At 53.1% G+C, this 19,203-nt stretch overlaps 1 protein-coding gene across 2 annotated transcripts in view; it reads left to right on the plus strand.

The window, feature by feature from the left end:
- The window catches only part of MGMT (O-6-methylguanine-DNA methyltransferase), a 285,233-nt gene that overhangs the window by 39,322 nt on the left and 226,708 nt on the right, over positions 1-19,203 (plus strand). The window lies entirely within an intron of this gene.

Raw genomic sequence — 19,203 nt, forward strand, 5'->3', positions numbered from 1 at the left:
AAACATAGAATTACCATGTGATCCAGCAGTTCCACTCCTAGGCATAGACCCAAAAGAACTGAAAGCAAGGACTCGAACTGATATTTGTACACCGGTGTTCATAGCAGCGTCATTCAGAATAGTCACACGTTGGAAACGACCCAAATGTCCATCAAGGAATGAACAGATAAACCTCAAAATATGGTCCATCCCCACAGTGGAATGTTACTCAGCCTTAAAAAGGAAGGAAAGTCTGGCACAGGGTACAGCATGGATGAACCTTTTAGACATCACGCTCAGTGAAACAAGCCAGATACAACAGGACAATACTGTGTGGTTCCGCCTGTATGGGGTGCCTACAGTATTCAGATTCACAGAGATGAAAGTAGGGTGGTTTCCAGGGGCTGGGGGAGAGGTGAGGGGAGGTGGTGTTGAGTGGGTACAGAGTTTCTGTTGCAGGTGGTAAGAAAGTTTTGCGTCCGTAGTGGTGATGGTCACACAACATTGTGAATGTATTTGGTGACACTGAATTGTACACTTATAAACATAAAATGCTAACTATGTGTATTTCACCACAATAAAAAGAAGCTCATTTGATAACTTTTAAACAGAAGGAACGTTTGGGATACTGTGTCTATCACACCTGGTCACAGGCTCAGCGTGCCGCCCAGGTCTCCAGGACCCACACCTTGGACACCATCCCTGGGCAGCAGGGGGGGCGGGCACCACCCAGAGCATTGCTGTCCCTGTGGGTGAGGGAGGTGAGTCTTCAGGTGGGCTCTTCTTCGGACCTTTGGGACCACAAAAGCAATTCCAGAAACTGTCCCAGCCTTGGTGTTCCGTATAGGAAAAAAAATGAGAAATAAAATGACCTTGTAAAGGACGTCATAAAACAAGGGAAGGTGACAATCAGTGTTTCCATCAGGATGCTTGTCATCACCCCAACGAATAAGTTTGTGTGTCGTCGTCTTCTGGACGGGGAACTTCCCAGCTCCAGCAGCTCTTACCTTGTGTCCTCTTTGTAGTCAGTGTTCCAGATCTTGTGAATAGTCTTCTAGAAAGGGAGAAAATGGCAGTATCTTTAAAAAATCTTCATTAAATGTTAGTTTGCATGCCAGTAGGTAAGGTTCTTAGCATTTAAAAAAGTAGTTAATTAATTATCAAAGCGTTTTTTATTCTGTTACAGTCTGGATTTTTCTTCTAATTCAAGTTACCCTTGAAATTAACGTGGCAGGTCGGTAAGATTTTCATCTGTGAATATTACCTGAAGAATTCAATCTGTTGTAATTTAGATAAAATGTATCAGCTAAGTTTTGTAGCACGAAGTTTTACATTTCTGCTAGTTTTTGAAATATACTGTAGAGATCTTCCTCATGGTAGTGGGAACATACGAGAGAGAGATGATTACATCAATCAATCATTTGAGCAAAGATTGGGTATAGCTTACATATGATTTTGTAATAATCCCTATTTCCAAGGAAAAATATTTGCACAATACTTAGTCACTGTGTCATTTGTAGATAAATTGGTTATGAGTTGGTCTTTGTTTTTATTGAAACATAGATTCTGTGTGTGGATGTGGATTTTATGTATATCTTCTCCACGTGTATGACAAGTGTCTGAAATCAGACAACTTGAGCAAAAATGATTTTTCTGTATTAAACATTGAATTTCATTTGAACCTAGTTTGATCCCATGCCTTCATCCTCTTTTGCCTACAGTGAGCAGAGCCCAGTAGCCAGAGACAGCCTTGTCCTGCCCCTGTCCCGTGCAGCCTGGAAATTTCCTGAGCCGGGTCAGTTACTGGGGTGCCGTCTGACCCTAACCTGTCCCCAGCCCACTGACACTGCCCGGCCCAGGGACAGACGGGGTTGGATCTTTGCTGGGAGATGGGGACGGGGGATAACTCAGGACCAGAGGGATAAAGGGGGTTCAGAGACTTGGCTGTGCTATGGCCTGTCATCCTTTCTGGGAGGACACGAGTGCAGGGCGAACGCGAAGCCCACGCTGCTTCCTCAGCCACGCGTTGAAGCCCAGGCGGGAGGGTCTTAGGGGTTCCGATGCCCCCCGTGGGCGCTGAGAGCTCACAGTACAGCCAGATGGTTCCACGTGGGTGAGATGTGTGTTGCAGAGGGGAAAGGATGGGGCTTGAATGCCTGTTGGTGACTGCACTGCTGTTGTTGGCCCGGAGCTGAGACTGAGGAGGCATTTCCAGGAGGACCACATGCTTCTTTGGACGAACCGTGCAGACGGCCTGCGGTGCGGATGGGAGAGCAGTCTTGTTACGGCGCAGCTCTGTGTGCAGGCGAGCCCTTAAGCTGGCTGGTTAAAAGGGAAGCTGGTGCTTTAGTAACAAGCACAGCTCCCAGTTAGGGGTTCATTTGTGGGTGAGAGAGCAGGACTGATTGTGTGTGCAGGTTCTGGATCTGGCTCAGTGATGTGTGCCCTCCAGCCTAGTGAGCATTTAAGCCAGAAGTTCGAGACCTTGACATCTTGAACCATTGTGTGAGCAGTTCGACATCAGAGGGTAAAAGTTCAGTGTAAGAGTGGGTGAAAGCAGGTGTATCCTTCAGGACCTTTCTCTGTGAAGTAGAGTCACCTGTGCTGACCGGAGGGGCCCTCTAAACGGCAGATCTTCTTCCAAATAGAAGCTTGAATGTCCCACTACCGAGAAATCCATAGTAAGTGAAAAGAGCAAAGCAGATGTTCCTTGATGGGTCTTTCTTCTTTCCTTTTCTTTTCTTTTCATTAGTGAGTGACGGTCGTCAGGGACAGAATCTATTCCTGATGGTCCCAGCCGTGTTCCTGGATTGTAATGAGGGTGAAGAAGTGACTTCCTTGGTACTTACTCACTTTCTTCCCTTTTGGAAACTCAACCAGATTTTCACTCTTATTTTGATGGGTCACTAAAATGGTATATATACACCCCTAGCAAAGACGGAAGTAGGCCATCCGCGACAGTGGAGACCTTTGAGAATTTACAAAGCATCAACTGTAGACAACAGCTATTGTAGCATATGGGGGTTGGAAACTTTGGCAGTTGAACCCCGAGTGGGGTTAGCAGCAGGACTTCAGCTGGTGCTCGTTCGCTGGTCGCCTTTCTGGTATGACCCACACACCTCTCAAGTTTCACGAGGGGAGAGGCTCGCTCCCGCGCCACCCGTGTGCCCGCTTCGCGTTAACGGGCAGTGCCGCCCCGGGACGCTTCCCTGTCTCTGCCTCTCCTGGCTCCTGGGCCACAGAGGCCTCTTGAGCATGTCTTTGGGTGTCCTCGGCGCTGCTTTGGTAGGTGTGTGTGGGCTCCTTCCGTTATTTCTCTACTGCTGGCGGGCGTTGTTAGGTACGTGGGACCCTGTGCAGCCAGACGCCCAGCCTCAGAAAGGGTTCTCAGGCTCCTGTCATGACCTTGCTCAGCTGTCTGTTCAGCGGCCGCCCGCTGCCCAGTGACACTGCTGCCTTGCCTTGTGACAACACCCGGCTGCTCCCACACCTTTCTCTGCCTCATTTTATCTTCTGGCTGCTAAGTGCCTGGCCACCACGTTGCTCTTCAGTTCACACGAGAGAGACGGGGATGGCAGGTGCCGGCACGCACACACGGGCGGAGGTGGTCTGGCTGCCCCGCAGGCTGGCAGCCTGGGGTTGACTTTCCAAGGGGCCGTGAGTAGCGCTGCCGGACCCTCGGGTAGCCCTGCCTGTCTCGTCAGTCCACACGGTGCGGTGTCCCCATCACAGAGGAGGAGACGGGGCCGGAGGGGTCGCTCGTGCGGAAGGTCACCAAGGGCCCGCTCTGCTTTGCTCTCTCCAGGCCCAGCTCTGTCCCACCGGTCCCCTGGGGAAGGCGTGTTCCCAAGTCTAACTTGAGCACCGCAGCCTGGGACTGATGCCGAGTGGGTATCTCCCTTCAGGTTTCCCACAAAGTTTTTCTCCAGCTTCCTAATAGGATGCATTGTTTCTGTCACCTACGGTGAGGATGGGACCCTGTTAGGAGGACGCTGTAGCAGATGGAGCGTGATTCTGGCACATTCCCGCCTGCCTTACGGGGTGACGTCTGACGTCTCCGTGGCTTCAGCCCCGAGCACCCCATTGGAGGGAGGGCCCACTCCACCCTTGTGGCTGCAGCAGGTTTCCTGTGCCAAGTCATCAGGCTGGAGACCACCGCGGCCACACGGTGTGACCTGGGGCAGCCCCTGGGCGCCACCCCTGGGCGTGGCTCACGCACCAGAGGCACTGGTGTCAGTGCCCTGGCTCCATACTCTGTTTATAACGCTAGAAAACAAAGAAAACCCCCTACTCTGGGAAATCTACCATCTTCCTTTTGACAGCGTTCCACTCTGTTTACTTCGTAACGGATGAAATACGTAAAGATATTTTCTAAATTTTAAAGTACCAAACACACATGGAAAAAAGGCCAAGCGTGTATCGTATGAGCTTGCGTGCTTGGTTGAGGATCGTAGCTTGGCGTGGTCTGTTCTGCAGGGAGATCCTGCCCGGTTCTTTTTATCCTGTCACTGTCTGTCCGGATGCTCCACCTGAGGCCGTGCCGACTGACAGGTCACTGTGATGTCATCTTCCTGTAAGCCCCGGACTGCTATAAATTATGTTGTAAATGTAATTAAGATCTTGAGACTACCAAACTGTCTTTGAGGGGAAGAACCTGTCCCCTTCTCCAGAGAGGTAATTACTTCTTAGAGTATATGGTTTTTGAAGAATTTACTGTAAGATAAAAGACTGGTATTTTATTCTTGCATTTATTAGTATTTAATCAAATGGAAAGTGCACTTTTGGTCTGGAAATCTTGGCTTCAGCCACAGGATTAGACTGAATTATTGTTTAAAGAGTAAAAGGTACAGAATTATATGTTCAAGTTATCAAGCCACTGATGATAGGTTTTGGGCATAATGTAGCTAATTTAGAACATAAAATTTCTTGCCTTGGGTTAATGGTTCGGAAGCGGCGCACATGTCAGTGGCTGCTTGGCCTTGTGGTGGGGATGGCGTCTGTCCCTCCAGGAGCCTTGTGCCATCAAGGCTGGCTCGTTCCCGGCCGCCGGAGCGTATCTGGAACACAAGGCTCTTCCATTTTGGGATACAAGTCATCAATCACACCGTGCTTCTCACTCGAGAATCCTTTACCGCAGAAACAGAGTGCAGCTGATTCTTTGTTAGGGATAAAGGGGACCGAATCCTGTGGTCCTTAGTGGTGGCCAGGCTTAGCACTCCTGCAGACTAGTGGCTGGTCTTTCTAAGCCAGTACATAAGAAATTCCAGAAGACTTTGGTAACCACATCTTGCTTGAGGTTGCGGTGTCAAAGACAAGCGGGTGAGCATATGGGAATCAGCGTGGTCTTGTGATTTGTTCATTAGCAGGTGGGAGAGAAGGATCCAACAGCACAAAACCTGGGACAGGCTGATAATCACTTAGGTGCATTCAGGTCAGGAGGTGGCAAGCTTTTCCTGAAATGGACTGTTTGGTAAATAGTTGCGGCTTTGCAGGCTGTGTGGTCTCGTCACAACTACAGCTGACCCTTGAACAACATCGGGGTTAGGGGCACCAACCCCCCTTCCCCCTGCACCCAGTTGAAAATCTGGGTATAACTTATGGTCAGCCCTCCGTATTTGTAGTTCCGCGTCTGTGGATTCAACCAACCAACCGAGGGTCGTGTAGTCCTATAGCATTTACTGTTGAAAAATAATCCGTGGACTCTGATGGTTCAAACCTGTGTTTTTCAAGGGTCAGCTGTACTCACGAGAACTGCCGTCGACGATACAGAAGGAGCCTGGCTACGTCCTAGTGAAACTGTATTTATAGACTCCGAAATTTGAATTTCGTATCACATGTACGAAACTCGTATCACATTTCGTAACACACGTCATAAAGTGTTTTTCTTCGGACTTCTTCCAACCGTTTAAAAATGCCCTGCATCCCGCCGACCCCTGATCACTGTCAGGTGCGCCGGTACCCACAGGTGTCCCTGCTCTTCCCTCTCAGCGCTTTCTGCCCTTGAGCGCCTTGCTGAATTTGCAGAATACACCCGGGGAAATACTGAGGAAGCTGGGAGGGGAGGAACGGGTTGCATCCGGGCCGGTGGATCCTGGCAGCCCCCTTGCTTTGGGCAGGGACATTTCTGCAGGCCTCCCCGAAAGCCACGGTTGATTCCCATTCCAGGTGTGGGGATGCCTTCCTGGCCGTTTGCCGGAGCCCTCTCTGAGGATTTCGGTGGAGCCTGTTACGGAATCTGGATCTAACTGTATTCCCTGTGCTGTATGACTCAGTGCAAACAGGGATTGGGGTATTGAACCTGGAGGCGGCATTTTAGTGAGTCCCCCGGTAAGCTAATTATGTCACCGACACAGAAAGCACACGTTTTTAACGTAGACGTTCCATGCGTACACAGGTGGAAGCCTTTATTAACTGGGACTTCTTTCTCATGGCTTGATTGCAGACAAGCCTATGATACTTTGATACTCCAGAGCTCTCCTGGGGTGAGGAGGATTTTGAATCACATCTTGCTGTCAGAGAGAGAAGTGTGAGAGCTTTTTTCACTTCACCACCGACCCTGCTCGTCCGGGAAGTGTGCTCTCCTTCAGCTCCGCGGTGACCGCGGCCAGGGGCCCATCCTGTCCTGCTCCGCAGTGGGCGGTCTCTTGGGTTTGGCTGCCCTGCCAGATTGAAAAAGGTTGTTTCTCTCACATCTTCCCACCTGTTCTCCCACGTTACTGATTCTCTAAGAAAGCTAAACTGTGCCCAGCTGTAGAGGTGGACAAAGAATGAGGTTGTTTTCTGCCATGACATACTGAAGCTGAAGCTTCCCAAGACAGCGCAGTTTTAAGAACTGACACTTCATTGTGAGCACCAGCCTGCCCCCCTCTCTCCTGCTCCGCGACAGGCTGTCACCGAGCAGCCCCGGACTGACTCGGTGCCTCAAGTGCGGGAACGTTTGCAGGTTGTGAGGCGGTGCTGTGGGCAGGGTGGGCTCAGCACCCGCCCCGTCCGATCTCCAGACGGTTACTTCGGTCAGTGATGGTCACACAGGCAGTTCTAACAGGGGAAGTTAAAAGTGAGGGGAAACGTGGCATGTTTCATTGTTTTTTCTTCACGGTAAATCATTCTCGGTCCTCACTGCAGTTCAGGATGCCAAGGGTGACACGGGGACGCTCTGAGACTGGGGGAGGCAGGGGCTCGGGTGTCAGCCTGCTGGCCGGGCCCTGCGGCGGCGCAGCTCTGTGCGTGGGGCACGGGGCGCCCATGGGACTCCGGGTTCCCCGCGCCGCGGCCTCGGCCGCTCTCCGCCCGCTGTCTGGAACCCCGAGGGGGCGTCTAAGCCTAAAAGCGCCGGGGCGCGCCCTCGGGATTCAACCAGCAGACCCCGGCCCGGCGGCTTGGCGCGCGGGGAGCTGCGCTGGGGCTTTCAGCCGCGGGTTCCGGGGCATGTGCGCCTCCTGGGGCGGCCGCGGCCGGGTGTCCGCACGCGCTGCCCTGGAGGCCGGTTCCGTGGGGCCTCACACCCCCGGGGGCCCTCGTCCTCCCCCCGCCCGCCCCGCCGGGGGCGCCGCTCACACCTCAGGTGCCCGCAGGGGGTCGGGGGGCGCCTGGGGCCGCGGGAGCGGGACCCGGGCGCGGGAGGCCGCACAGGGTCAGCTGCGCCCGAGACCCCCGGCGGTGCCGGAGCTCCGAGGCCTCAGGCCGCCTCCCTTCCCCCTTTCCGGGGGCCCGGCGGCGCCGGCGGGGGTGCGAGCTGGCCAGACTCCGTAGGACCGCGTTGGGCCCTGAGGAGGACCGGACAGCAGGCTGGGCCGCGACGAGGTGACCTGTGATGCGCGCGCTCCTCCGGCGGCGTGGCTGCAGCCCCAGCTGGCGCTTGATGTCCCCCCCACCCCACCCCGGTGCTGGCTCCTCGCTGTGCCCGGAGGCCCCGGCGGTTTGATGGAGGAGGAGAAGCAGGTAGGAGGGGCTGGTCTGCCGAATTAAGGTTTCTTGGCTGCTTTTCCAAGTCCTGCTGCGATGGCTCAGGATGCAGAGTTCTCATTCTGCCTCTGATTGTGGCCTCCTTGTTGGAGGTCTGGGCTTCATAAGTTTCTGTAACCTGCTTCCTGTCATCGTTGGTGCATCTGGTCTTGTGCGGCGGGTGGCACATTTGCTGTTAAAGAACAGTTCTTCCTTCACCGAGTACTCAGACGTTCCCTGTGCATTTCCGGAAGAGGAGTAAGCGGCGTAAGCTGCGCAAACAGCGCCTGCGAGCGGGGCTTCTCCCGTCTTGCACCCAAGTCCCCCTCCACCAAAGGGCAGGGGGCAGAGCGGGCAGTGACTGGCGCTTCTGGGGCCTGGGAGCCCGGCAAGTGGGAAACCTATTAACAAACTTGTGGTTTTCCTGTTTCATGCTCATTTTGGTGTAAAACTTTTCTTCCTTGAAATGAATTAGCCAGGGCAGTGTACAGCGTTTCACCTGTGGTTTCACGTGCGTGGGCTCCACCGTGCACCCCGAGCACGCACCCTCAGGTCGGAGCATGCTTTGACGCCGGTGTCTCGTTTCACGGGGAGTCTTTGTAGATTTGACTCTGGTCTGCAGCGCCGTGGTTAATAGGGAAGCTTTTTTCTTATTTTGAAGAAATAAGTGATAGTTACTAAGAAACTTCTAAGAGAAGACCTTTATGGCTTTTACTGTAGAGTGTTCTGGCACGTTCTGGTGTCATGCACCAGTCTTTGGTAAGATCCAGAGATATTTTAGCTATAAACTGTTGGAATGGATATGGGAGCGGTAGTTATCACCTTGGTGTTGTACCTGGAAATATTTTTCAAAAATGCTTGAAGTTCCAAGAGATTTCTGGAGCGATTTGTTAAACTGTACACATGTAAGTTTTATGCACTTTTCTCTGTGTGGGATCTGTTTCTTTTAGCCACACAGACATATACGGGTTTGTATTCTGGCTGCTCCCTAATTCCTGTGTAGTTGCACAGATTCAAAACAGCCTTTGAGCTTCAGAATAGAAAAGCAGTTAAACCTTCCTGCATGGCTCATACCTTAGTTTGGTAGCATGAACAAAAATGAAAAATTTGGAAAGGAAAACTGAGTTTTAAGTATAGTTTTTAAATGGAGACAGTGCCTGTTTTTATCTAGAAATGGTTGTTTTAAAGACCAGTGAAAGAATTTCCTTAGATGTCCCTCTAACATGGCAGCTCTGATGGGCAGGCATTTTCACGGCTGTTTTATAATGTGCTGCTCGGAGCGCGTTGTTTAGGTGACTGGTGAACGCTGAGTGCTTTAACAAGACGCACGTGCGTGTGGTGCTGCGGTGGCCGTTCTCCACCTTGGCCCTGACTCCCCTGCCCTTGTTGTGATGGGTATTCTTCAGGACCAGAGCGTCGTTAATCAGGAAGGTGCTCACAGATCCCATGTCCTGGAAGTCTGTGTGTGAGCTCAGAACGGGCAGAGCACAGTATTTATGGGATCCCTGTAGAAGCAGTTTTTAACTTGGAAGCCTAGTTGTGACATGGTAACGCAGAATTTCTTCTCCCTTTGTGTGTGCATGTAGCTGGGTTCACCGAAATTTAGCAGCAGACAAGGAGAATCGTTTCCCTTCCATGTCAGGGCCATAACAGAAAGCTTTGGAATGGTTCTTTTTTTAATTAGTAAACTTTATTTTTTAGAGCAGTTTTAGGTTCACAGCAAAGTTAGAACAGCAGTTTTAGGTTCACAGCAGAGTTACACAGAGTTCCCATATACCTCCTGCCCCACCACGTGTGCCCCTCCCCACTGCCAACATCCCCTACCAGAACGAGGTAAACCTTTGTCCGTTGTTTACATCAGGGTTCACTCTTGGTGTTGTACTCTCCATGGGTTTTGACAAATGTATAATGTCATGTATCCACCACCACCATATCCTACAGAATAGTTTTACTACCCTGAAAATCCTCTGTGCTCTGCTTACTCATCCCTCCTTCCCCCCAACCCCGGTAACCACTGATTTTTTTTTTTTTTTTTTTACTGTCTCCATATAATTGGAATCATAAGAGTACATAGCCTTTTCAGATTGGCTTCTTTCTCGTAGTAATATGCATTTAAGTTTCTTCCATGTCTTTTCATGACTTGATATCTCAGTTCTTTTTAGCAATGAATTAATACTCCATTGTCTGGACGTGCCACAGTTTATTTAGCTCTTCACCTAGTGAAGGACATGTTGATTGCTTCCAGGTTTTAGCCATTGTGAATACAGCTCCCGTAAACATCCATTTGCAGGTTTTTGTGTAGACGTGAAGTGATGTTTTTACACAACTTTTGGATCCATTCTAAGTTTGATATACCAGATGGCAGTGCCCGTATTTTGTTTGGCAAAATCATTTCAACCAGTTGAACCTTTCTTGGTTGTTAGGGCATAATAAACTGAGGCATACTTACAGCTGCCCTTTGTTGAATGTGACCTGGTGACATTCCACTGGGGAGACCCTGGCCTAGTGGCAGTGGGAGCTGGGTCTCAGCCACAGGCCTTGCCTTCTCCCCAGCATTTTCCTTCTTGACTTTGACACCTGGCGGGGATCGATCCCATCCACTTTCTTCTCCCACCCTCCCTTGGCCAGGTTTATTAAGAGGTGATAGGTATGAAGTATTTTCTCTCTTCTAGGGGTTTGACACATGTTTTTTTCCTAATGAGAATAATCCCTCACACCTGATCCTTAGGTGGGCTGATGTTGAGTAATGAGGACAAAGGTGCTTCCCTGATGCTTTTTTCTTATTCTCTGTTCAGCAGGGTGATTGTAAAACTAGTTTTCATTTCACGATGACTTTGTTGATGTCAGGAGGAGCCGGAGATAGGTTGCTCCCCTTTCCTTGATCAGTGCTCATGGTGCCAGCGAGCTTGCACTTCACACACGCGGCTGATGGCAACACGGAGATGCCCGAGATGGGGCCGCCCTGGGGGAGGCCTGAGCTCAGCTGTGGGCCACATGCCGTTGACCTTGGGGAGATAACAGTAGCAAACGCCTGGGCAAACGCCTGGGCACCTTGTACACTGCTTGTAAGGAAGCAGGCGATTTCTTTTTTTAGCCTCTTTCTGGTCATTTTTCATTGCCTAGGATACCGATACTAGAGATGGTTAAAAGTGCAAGGAGCAGGACTGTGAAGACAGTTCTGGAAGGACAGTTTTTAGACAGGCGTGTCCGGCCTGGAAAACTACAAGCAAAGGAGAAAGCAGACAGTTTGTTTCTGGGTTTCTTGCTTTTGATATAGTGGGAACCCGGCCCCTGGCGCCAACCGCTTAATTCAGAACATTAAACACCATTCATGTTAAAAGAGAGATGAAACGGAATTCACTTCACTTTTGCAGAGGTCTCCAAATAGCCATGAAAAATCGATTTTTTTTCCTGCCACCAATTAATGTCTGCCACTTCGCGGCTTTAGGTGGCTGCCACGGTGATGATGCAGGGAGCTGGGCCTGCCAGGCCGCCAGGCTGGGGGGGCGCAGGGTGTGTGCTTCATGAGCGTGGGCAGTGGGGAGCCTGGCTGTTTAACCTGTGTCCTAGGTGCGGCCGTGGTGCCGTCCCCCAGAGAGCCGTGGGCCCCGTTGTCCCTGCAGCTCGGGGACTCTGCTAAGGAACGCGGCCTCGCACTGTGTAAGCTTGCTCCCTGCTGCTCTCGGGAAATAGTCAAAGAGCTGGCTCATTGCAGCCTCCGCAGGACCCCGTGGGCTAGTTCTAAACTCCCAAACATGTGGGTTTGGCACACTGGAAACTGGTTTGTTGGGCTTCTGACGGTTGGCTTCCTCCCTGTCCTCCGACGGGGCTCCCGAGGCCTCTGCCGCGGGGTGGTCCCGTGGCCTCCAGTTGGCCGCTTCGGGATTGCTGGTTCCAGGACAGCCCCTATTTTACGCAGCTGTAAACGTGGTGTTTAGGAGTAATGGATGGTTGGCTTGTAAGACTTTTCCCTCCTCTTTCTGGCTTGGAAACCAGCACGGCATGCTGTTAGCTGGAGCAGATTCTGTTATTGAGCCCCAGAACCTGTGCAGACATCATAACCCTGTCTTCACGGGTGTGGTTACAGCGTCCCAGACCCAGCGCTCCCCTTCTCTGCCCGTGATGTTCTTGGGGTCGTCGGTGCTACCGTTTGCCCTCCTGCTCCTGCCCCCTCAGTGGCACTCATCGCTCCAGGAGCTGCCACAGCAGGCTCCTCTCAGACGTGGGTCCTCTCCCTGCTGCGGCTGCTGCCTCCTTCAGTTCACAGACGCCCTGTGCTCCCTCTAGCGCCAGGGCCTTAGCACGTGCAGACCTGCCTGCCAGGGCACTCCTCTCCTTCACCCTGCCCCCAGGAAACTCCGCCTTGCCTTTTTGTGTAGGCACCTCTTCCAGGAAGCCTCAGGTCATCAGACCCCAGCTGTGGGCTCTCGTTAATCCTGGAGTTCTCCTTTTGAGTCCTCACATCAGGTATAATTGAATGATTCGGACAATTAGCTCATTTATTCAGCAGGTATTTACTGAGCACCTATGATGCATTCTGAGTGCTAGCATACAGCAAAAATCAGTTAGGACAACCTCAAGTTGAAGGAAACAGGAAATCCTCAGAACACTGGCTTGAAACAAGCAGGGCTTTCTTTTTCTTGCACAAGTAGAAGTCTAGCAACAGACAACACTGGTGTGGTGGTGGCTCACGGTGTCGGGGCCAGGGGCTCTCCAGTCTCTTGCCTTTGCCTCGTGTTCACCAGATGGCTGCCACAGCTCCAGGCGTCACATCTGCGGTGTCAGGGAAGGAGGAAAGGGGAGGAGATGGTGCCAGCCACAGAAGAATTTTTTTTTTTTTTTTTTTTTTATCAAAACAAGATCTCTCGGCAGACTTCTTCTTACTCATTGGCCAGAGCTGTCACGTGACATTTGCTACTGTATTGGAGCTTACATTCTAGTGAAGGCGCCGCATAGCAAATAAAATAAATCTAGTATGATCTCATGTACCATAAGTGCTGTAAAGGAAAGAACGGGAAAGAACGGATAGAGGAGATGGACTGCTTTAGGAAGATTTTTCTGAGACGGTGATGTTTGAGCAGGGTTGTGAGTTAAGTGACAGAGGCCACTGTGCCAGAACGTGAAGGGGAGGCATTTCAAGAAGAGTGAGTGGCAGGTGCAAAGGCCTTGAGGCAAGAGCAACATCTGTGTGTTTGAGGAGCAGTAAAAGTAGAGTGAATTGGGGGTCCTGGTCAGAGACCAGGTCAGGCAGGAAGGGAGGGCCCCAGGTTGTTGGGGGGCTGCAAGGACTTGTGATGGATGGGAGAGAAGGAGACGCGATTTCTTTCATGTGTCTTCGTTTTACTCGACACTTTCTTTTTTTTAAAAGTCAAAAAATTTTCATACCTCCGAGTTTTTATTTTATGCAGAAAGAGTATCAACAGCTCTTTGTTTTGCATGTGTGAGATTGAGACAGTGATAAATGTAGAACATTTGCTATCATCACCTGTACTTTATATTACACTGAATTTTAATACAGTTTTTTATCCTTGTGAAAGGGATTTGGGTTTACTGTGGAAAACTTAGAAAATGCAGGTAGAAAGATGCAGGTAAATATTTCAACTCATTCTACCATATCTATATTGATTTTCTAAGATAAACTTCTACTTTGGAATAATTTTAGACCTATAGAAAAGTTGCAAAGGTTGTTTAGCATGATTTGCTTTTTGTGGGTAATTTTCCTCCCCCAGTAGACCACGGTTGTCTCGTTACAGTTTCAAGCATCTGAGCCTGCTGGCTCATGCATAAGGGGCACTCGGGTATTTATTAAACATTTATTTATTATTATTTATTTATGGCTCATTATTTAGTCTCCCTTCTGCCTCACACTGGTTGAGCTCATCCTCATGCCTCGGTGGACTGTTTCCACGGTCTCCTCCACGACTCCCACCCTCTGTTCCCACCTATTCTTTACGCAGCTGCCAGAGGGAGCCTTTGAAAAGGCAAACCTGGTGGACTTCCCCCCTTGTTTGAAGCTCTGGGGCTTCTCCGGGACAAAGCCAGACAGGAAACTGACCCTGTGGAGGCTGTGCGTCTCCCCCGCACTTCTTTCTGCAGCCCCTGGGCCTCGTCCCCTGCCTCCCAGGCTCTGCTGCCGGCTGTCTGCCTCAACCTGCTTCCCACGTGCGTCTTCTCTCGTGGCCGGCCCCTTGTTATAATTCAGCTCTCTGTGTAGATGTTGTTTTCTCCAAACCTTTTTAGCTGCTCTCCTGCAGCGTGTGGCCCTGCTGCCCTGTGGCAGCCAGCCTCCCCGCCCGGCAACAGTCCCCCTGTGAGTCCCGTGAGGCTGTCGGGAGCCTGCTTGGCCCTGGACTTGGTACTTGGGCTGGGGCTGTGAATGTTGTAGAGTCCACAGTGAGCAAGTGTCTTTACTGGGCCTCGTTGCCTTCTTGGCCCACTTGTTGGGGGTCACAGTCATGGCCTTCTCTGGGCTGGTGTCAGCTGATGAAACTCCTGGTGAGGGTTCATCTTTGGAGCCTGGTGGTGGGTTGGCCTCTGGAGGGTGGGGACGTCGCTGTGGGAGGGTGTCGGGCGGGTCTGTCACACTCCTAGGGCTCAGGATTCCATCAGCATCTTTGTGCAGCCATCGTGCACGGCAGCCCCGTGTGTGTTTGGAGTTGCTGCTTTCCAGACGGTACCTCCCGCCAGCCTGTGCTGAGACGCTCTCGCTCCCTGATGCATTCACCTGCTATGGAAGCCCCTCTCTTCTTGCTGCCCCGTTTCAGCCCCCGTGGGTCCCTCCTGGTGTCTGTGACACCACCATCTTGTCTGCAGGCATCCCCCCACCGCCTCGCCAGGCCTGCCAGCTCTGCGGGACCTGCAGCACACCTGCTGTTCCAGCCTGGGCTTCTAGTCAACACACACACCACGCCAAATGGCCCAGCGCTTCTGTCCTGGGGACACACAATCCATTACATGGTAGGATGCAGTATTCAGCTGATTTTTCCTTCTGCTCGTGGAAGGGCTCTGTGCTGAACGCCCTGACTGTCGACAGGAAAGAAAGTCGTGCACCGGTTCCTGTGGAGTCTCAAACGCCATTTCCGGCTGGGTTGGTATAAAGTTATGTAAAAATTGCAGCTTTTCTTTTTCTGGCAGAGTAGCCGTTGGTGGGTTATGGTGCATTGTCTTTGACTAGCAGTGGTTCTGCTGATGGGCTTAAAAACCCAGAGGCGCTGGTGAAAGTACAGCTCAGCCAGGCCGAGTCCAGAAGGAGCTGGGCTGTGAGTACCAGGCCCGAGTCTTAGGGGAGGTAGTTCCGGGGAATCCTCACATTCAGGAAAATTGAAGTGGGATTTGATTTCCATTCTGTTTAACTGATAAGGAAGTCTAAGGAGCTCACCTCCTCAGACTTCACGTAACTAAATGACCAGCTGAGTGGATTTGGCCGGAAGTGACACGAGCCACTTGTTCAGAACTCAGATTTTGAGCTTGCCAGTTATTCCTGTTAAGGACCGATTGCTCTTTGTTGGTTCCTGGCATGATTTGTGGTTGACTCACCATGTTCTGTGGAGGCCAGCGGAGCTGCTGCTTAATACGAGGAGGCGGCCTGCACTCGGGGTGTGAGTTTAGCCCAGGGGGTCCAGGGCCAGTGCCGTGCTGCCGGGCGGTGCATGCTGGTGCTGGGCACCGGGGGCAGCACGGCGGCTTCAGGCCGAGCTTCAGCGTCCTCTTGGTCCCGTGCAGAGATGCAGGAGCTGGAGTGTGTGGCCGTTACTTGGTCTAGAGGCAGCCCTTCCGTTATTTGGAGTGTGTGGCCGTTATTTGGTCCAGAGGCAGCCCTTCCAGCTCTGCCGGGGTTGGCTGGCTGCCCTTCTCCTGCATTCCGGGCCAGTGGCCTCCAAAGTTCGGCCAATCCAGGCTGTGCTCAGAGCCCGGCTCCTGGGATGGCTTGGTAACGTGCAGGCCCTTCTCCTGGAGAAGCGAGGGGCCTGAGCTCTCTGGAGACCTGCTCGTCCTCCCGTGTGGCGGACATCCTCATGCCCCTGCGTCCCCGGTCACCTTCATTGCCCTACCCCTGACCTGCCCTGCACACCCGGATGTGTCTCCCCTCCTTTCCTCAGAGTAAGGGTGAGAGCTGGGTGTGTGCTGAGTAGGACAGAGGTCCTTTCGAAGCTGCAGGAGGGCCCGGCCCAGCCGCCCCGTTCACCGTTTTTCCTGTCTTCTCCAGCTGGGCCCCTCAGAACAGCCCAGTGAGACTGGTGGGGTCACGTTACTATTCTTAGTTCATTGGTGAGAAAATTGAGGCCTGGGAAGAGGAGTGGACATCTAACGTTCGCCCTTCTCCTGGTCGGCTGTGTGTGGTCTGATTTCTGCAGCGATGCCGGGCTGTGTGCTTGAGCGGGGCTGGCGTGGACACAGCCCTCCTGGAGGCCGTCCCTTTTCCCGGCCACTCGGCACAGGTACACCCTGGCCTGGCGCCCACGCGAGCTCTAGGCACCTGCTTGGGCCTGAGTCCAAGGACAAGTGACAGGGAGCCTGGGCGGCAGGGAATTGACGGTGGCTGCAACATCCTGTTTCCCGGGGCACCAGTGGCCCCGGTGCCTGCTGCGTGCCTGCAGCCCCTCGTTGTTCCCACAGGTGTATCCTGAGGCTTGGTGTTGGCTGTGGTTGGACTGTGGCCAGTCTTGGTTCCTACCGTTTTCTGAGCCTGCTTCTCCAGCCTTCCCAGAAGTTCTGGGAGTTATGGAACAGTCTTTCAGTAAATTGCTTTTGTGCTTAAATTAGCCAGCATCAGTTTTGGAGGCTTGCCAGCAGGAGTCCTGCCTGCCATGGGCTCGTGACTTGTCAGGCTCCGGATCTGAGGCCTGAGCCAGGGCCCTGAGCCTGGATCTGCTGAGAAACAGCCTTCAGCTTGACGGAGGCCTGCTCATTCAGCTTCTGAACAGGGACTTAGGTAGGAGGCACGGGTCGGTGAACACGTTTGCTAGTGCTCGGTAAAGAAACGAAGCTGATTTCTATTGCAAGACTGCTCAGAGCTCTTAACCCACTAACGTGCAGGGTGTCACCCAGGAGGGGATAGTGCGTCCAGGCTTCTCATCGTGCCAGCAGAACCCTTTCTCCGAACACACTTTGTGCTCAGAGAAATGCTGTGCTGGCCCCTTGGCCCGGATGGTGGACATGCTGATGATCTGGTTCAACACACGTATGATAAACCCTTTACGTGTATAATGCACCTGCCGTCCGTGGGGCCCTGACTCGTGCGTGGTAGCATGGTCACCTGCCAGCAGCTCAGGGTGATGGAAAATGTCCACGGATGTGAGTGGGTGCGGGTCAGGAGTTGATTCTGGCTTCAGGAAACGAGGGGACGCACCCAGGGGGTTGGGAGAAGGGGTGGCAGTTGGCTTTTGAAGAATGTTTAGGATTTTGAAGTTGTTGGATAAGAATTTAGGGAGGAGAGCAGTGCACTCTGGGTGACAAGGTCAAAGGCCAAGGATATTGGGTTAGAATGTCAGTTGTGGCAGGGATAATGGTAATCCTAAATCCTTCGAGGATGTCAGGTCTTTACACACATTCCCGCTAACCCTTGTGCCAGCCCTATGATTTAGGTATCGTTTATCCTACAGGTAAAAAGCACTTGTGTCTCAGAGAGTTTATTTAGGTGGCTTTCTCAAGGTGACGGGTCATGGGTCGGAGGCCATGATCTCCCTCTGCCTGGTCTGATCCCTGTTTCCACGTGACCGAGTGGAGGGAGTGGGAAGACTCTTTCAGTTTTTATCCCTCAGGCAGTGGGAGCCATGGAAGGAACATGAGGTGTCAGAGAGCATCTCTGATGCCGGGCAAACATCTGAGAAGGTTTCCCAGCAAAATCCTGTGTCCACTCACCGGGAACTGGAGAGCTATTCGATTCAGACCTCTGTCTGTCACTGTGCACAGAAAGGGAGATGTTGAACAGGGCAGCTCTGGAGCCCAGGGGTTTAGGATGGAATCTTGGGAGTGATGCTTGCACACCATGGGGTTTTGGGAATGGTGCTTGACCCTTCAGGGCATAGACGTGTGTGTGCCTCTGTCCTGGGGCTGTTGGGAGGTAGAGGAGGGAGTCAGCGTGTGCTGTTAGGAGCAGGTGGAAGGCACGGAGAAGGGAGGAGAACCTGCGGGGCGAGGGCGATGGGGGTGTGTTGAGGTTTCACAGTAAAGCAGACACCAGGCCAAGTGGGGCAGACGGAACAGTCAGGGAGAGGACAGTCCCCGGTGTCCAGGCCTGGATCCTGGAACCCTCGCTGCACGTGAGGGGCGCCCACGGACTTGGGGCTGCAGGACAGGCCTCGCCGCTGGAGCGTGAAGGCAGCCGCCAGCCTGCAAACAATGAGCACGGCTGCATCCCAGGAGTACTTCCCTTGCAAAAGCAGGCGCTGGGCCAGGTTTGGCCGGCGGGCTGCAGTCCGCTGAGCTGCTGTCGCGCCGTCGTGTCGTCAGTAGTGATGCGGTGTTCGCGGCGAGGGTGGCTGGAGCGGGAAGGGCCCGGCTGTAGAGGGGGCCCGAGGGCGCCCTTCCTCGGGGAGGTGAGGGTTGGTGAGGGAGTCCGGGAGGACGGGCGCGAATGAAGGAGAAGAGCTGAAAACGGTAGCGCGGCGCGGGCGTGTGCGGGGGCAGCGGGGTCCGCGGAGCCCCGTGGGAGCACCGTCCGGTGGGGCTCGGGCGGGGCCGGGTGGTGGCCCCGCTCACCGACGCGCTGCCCAGGGGGCGAGCCCACGCGCGGTTACGGTTTTGGACAAGTTCACATGAAGCGCTTCCAGGACGCAGAGGTCAGGAGAGCCACGCGGCAGCCCGACTTCCAGTCCGGCGCTCGCAGGGAGGCCGTGCGGGGCTCCGGTTCCGGCTCCGGCTCCGGCTCCGGCTCCGGCTCCGGCTCCGGCTCCGGCTCCGGGGCGGCTGTGGCTGAGGGCGGAACCCTGGGAAGCGCTGGCGGGTGAGGTGGCCCGAGGGGGGCGACGAGGCGGCCCAGGTGGGCTTCCCCACGGCCCTCTCTTCCGGCCTCCCCTCGAGGCAGAGGGATTTTTACAAAATGCCAGCCTGCTTCAACCTTGGTACTGGCTTCTCGCTGCTCTTAGGACATCTGTTCTTTCTTTTAAACTTCCACTGGGTTGACCAAACTTAGCCTCTCTCAGAATTGTTCGCGTGGAGGGCACGTGATAGGATAGCTTTTGCACGCTGGCTTCAACGCCGGCAAGGTCCCTGCGCTTCCGTAAGAGCGGGATTCCGCCGCGCGGGCGCCTCCCGCGCCTCCCGCCAGCACGGGCCCGC

This window comes from Eschrichtius robustus, chromosome 7 (assembly GCF_028021215.1).
Source record: "Eschrichtius robustus isolate mEscRob2 chromosome 7, mEscRob2.pri, whole genome shotgun sequence".
In the NCBI taxonomy this organism is placed as follows: Eukaryota; Metazoa; Chordata; class Mammalia; order Artiodactyla; family Eschrichtiidae; genus Eschrichtius; species Eschrichtius robustus.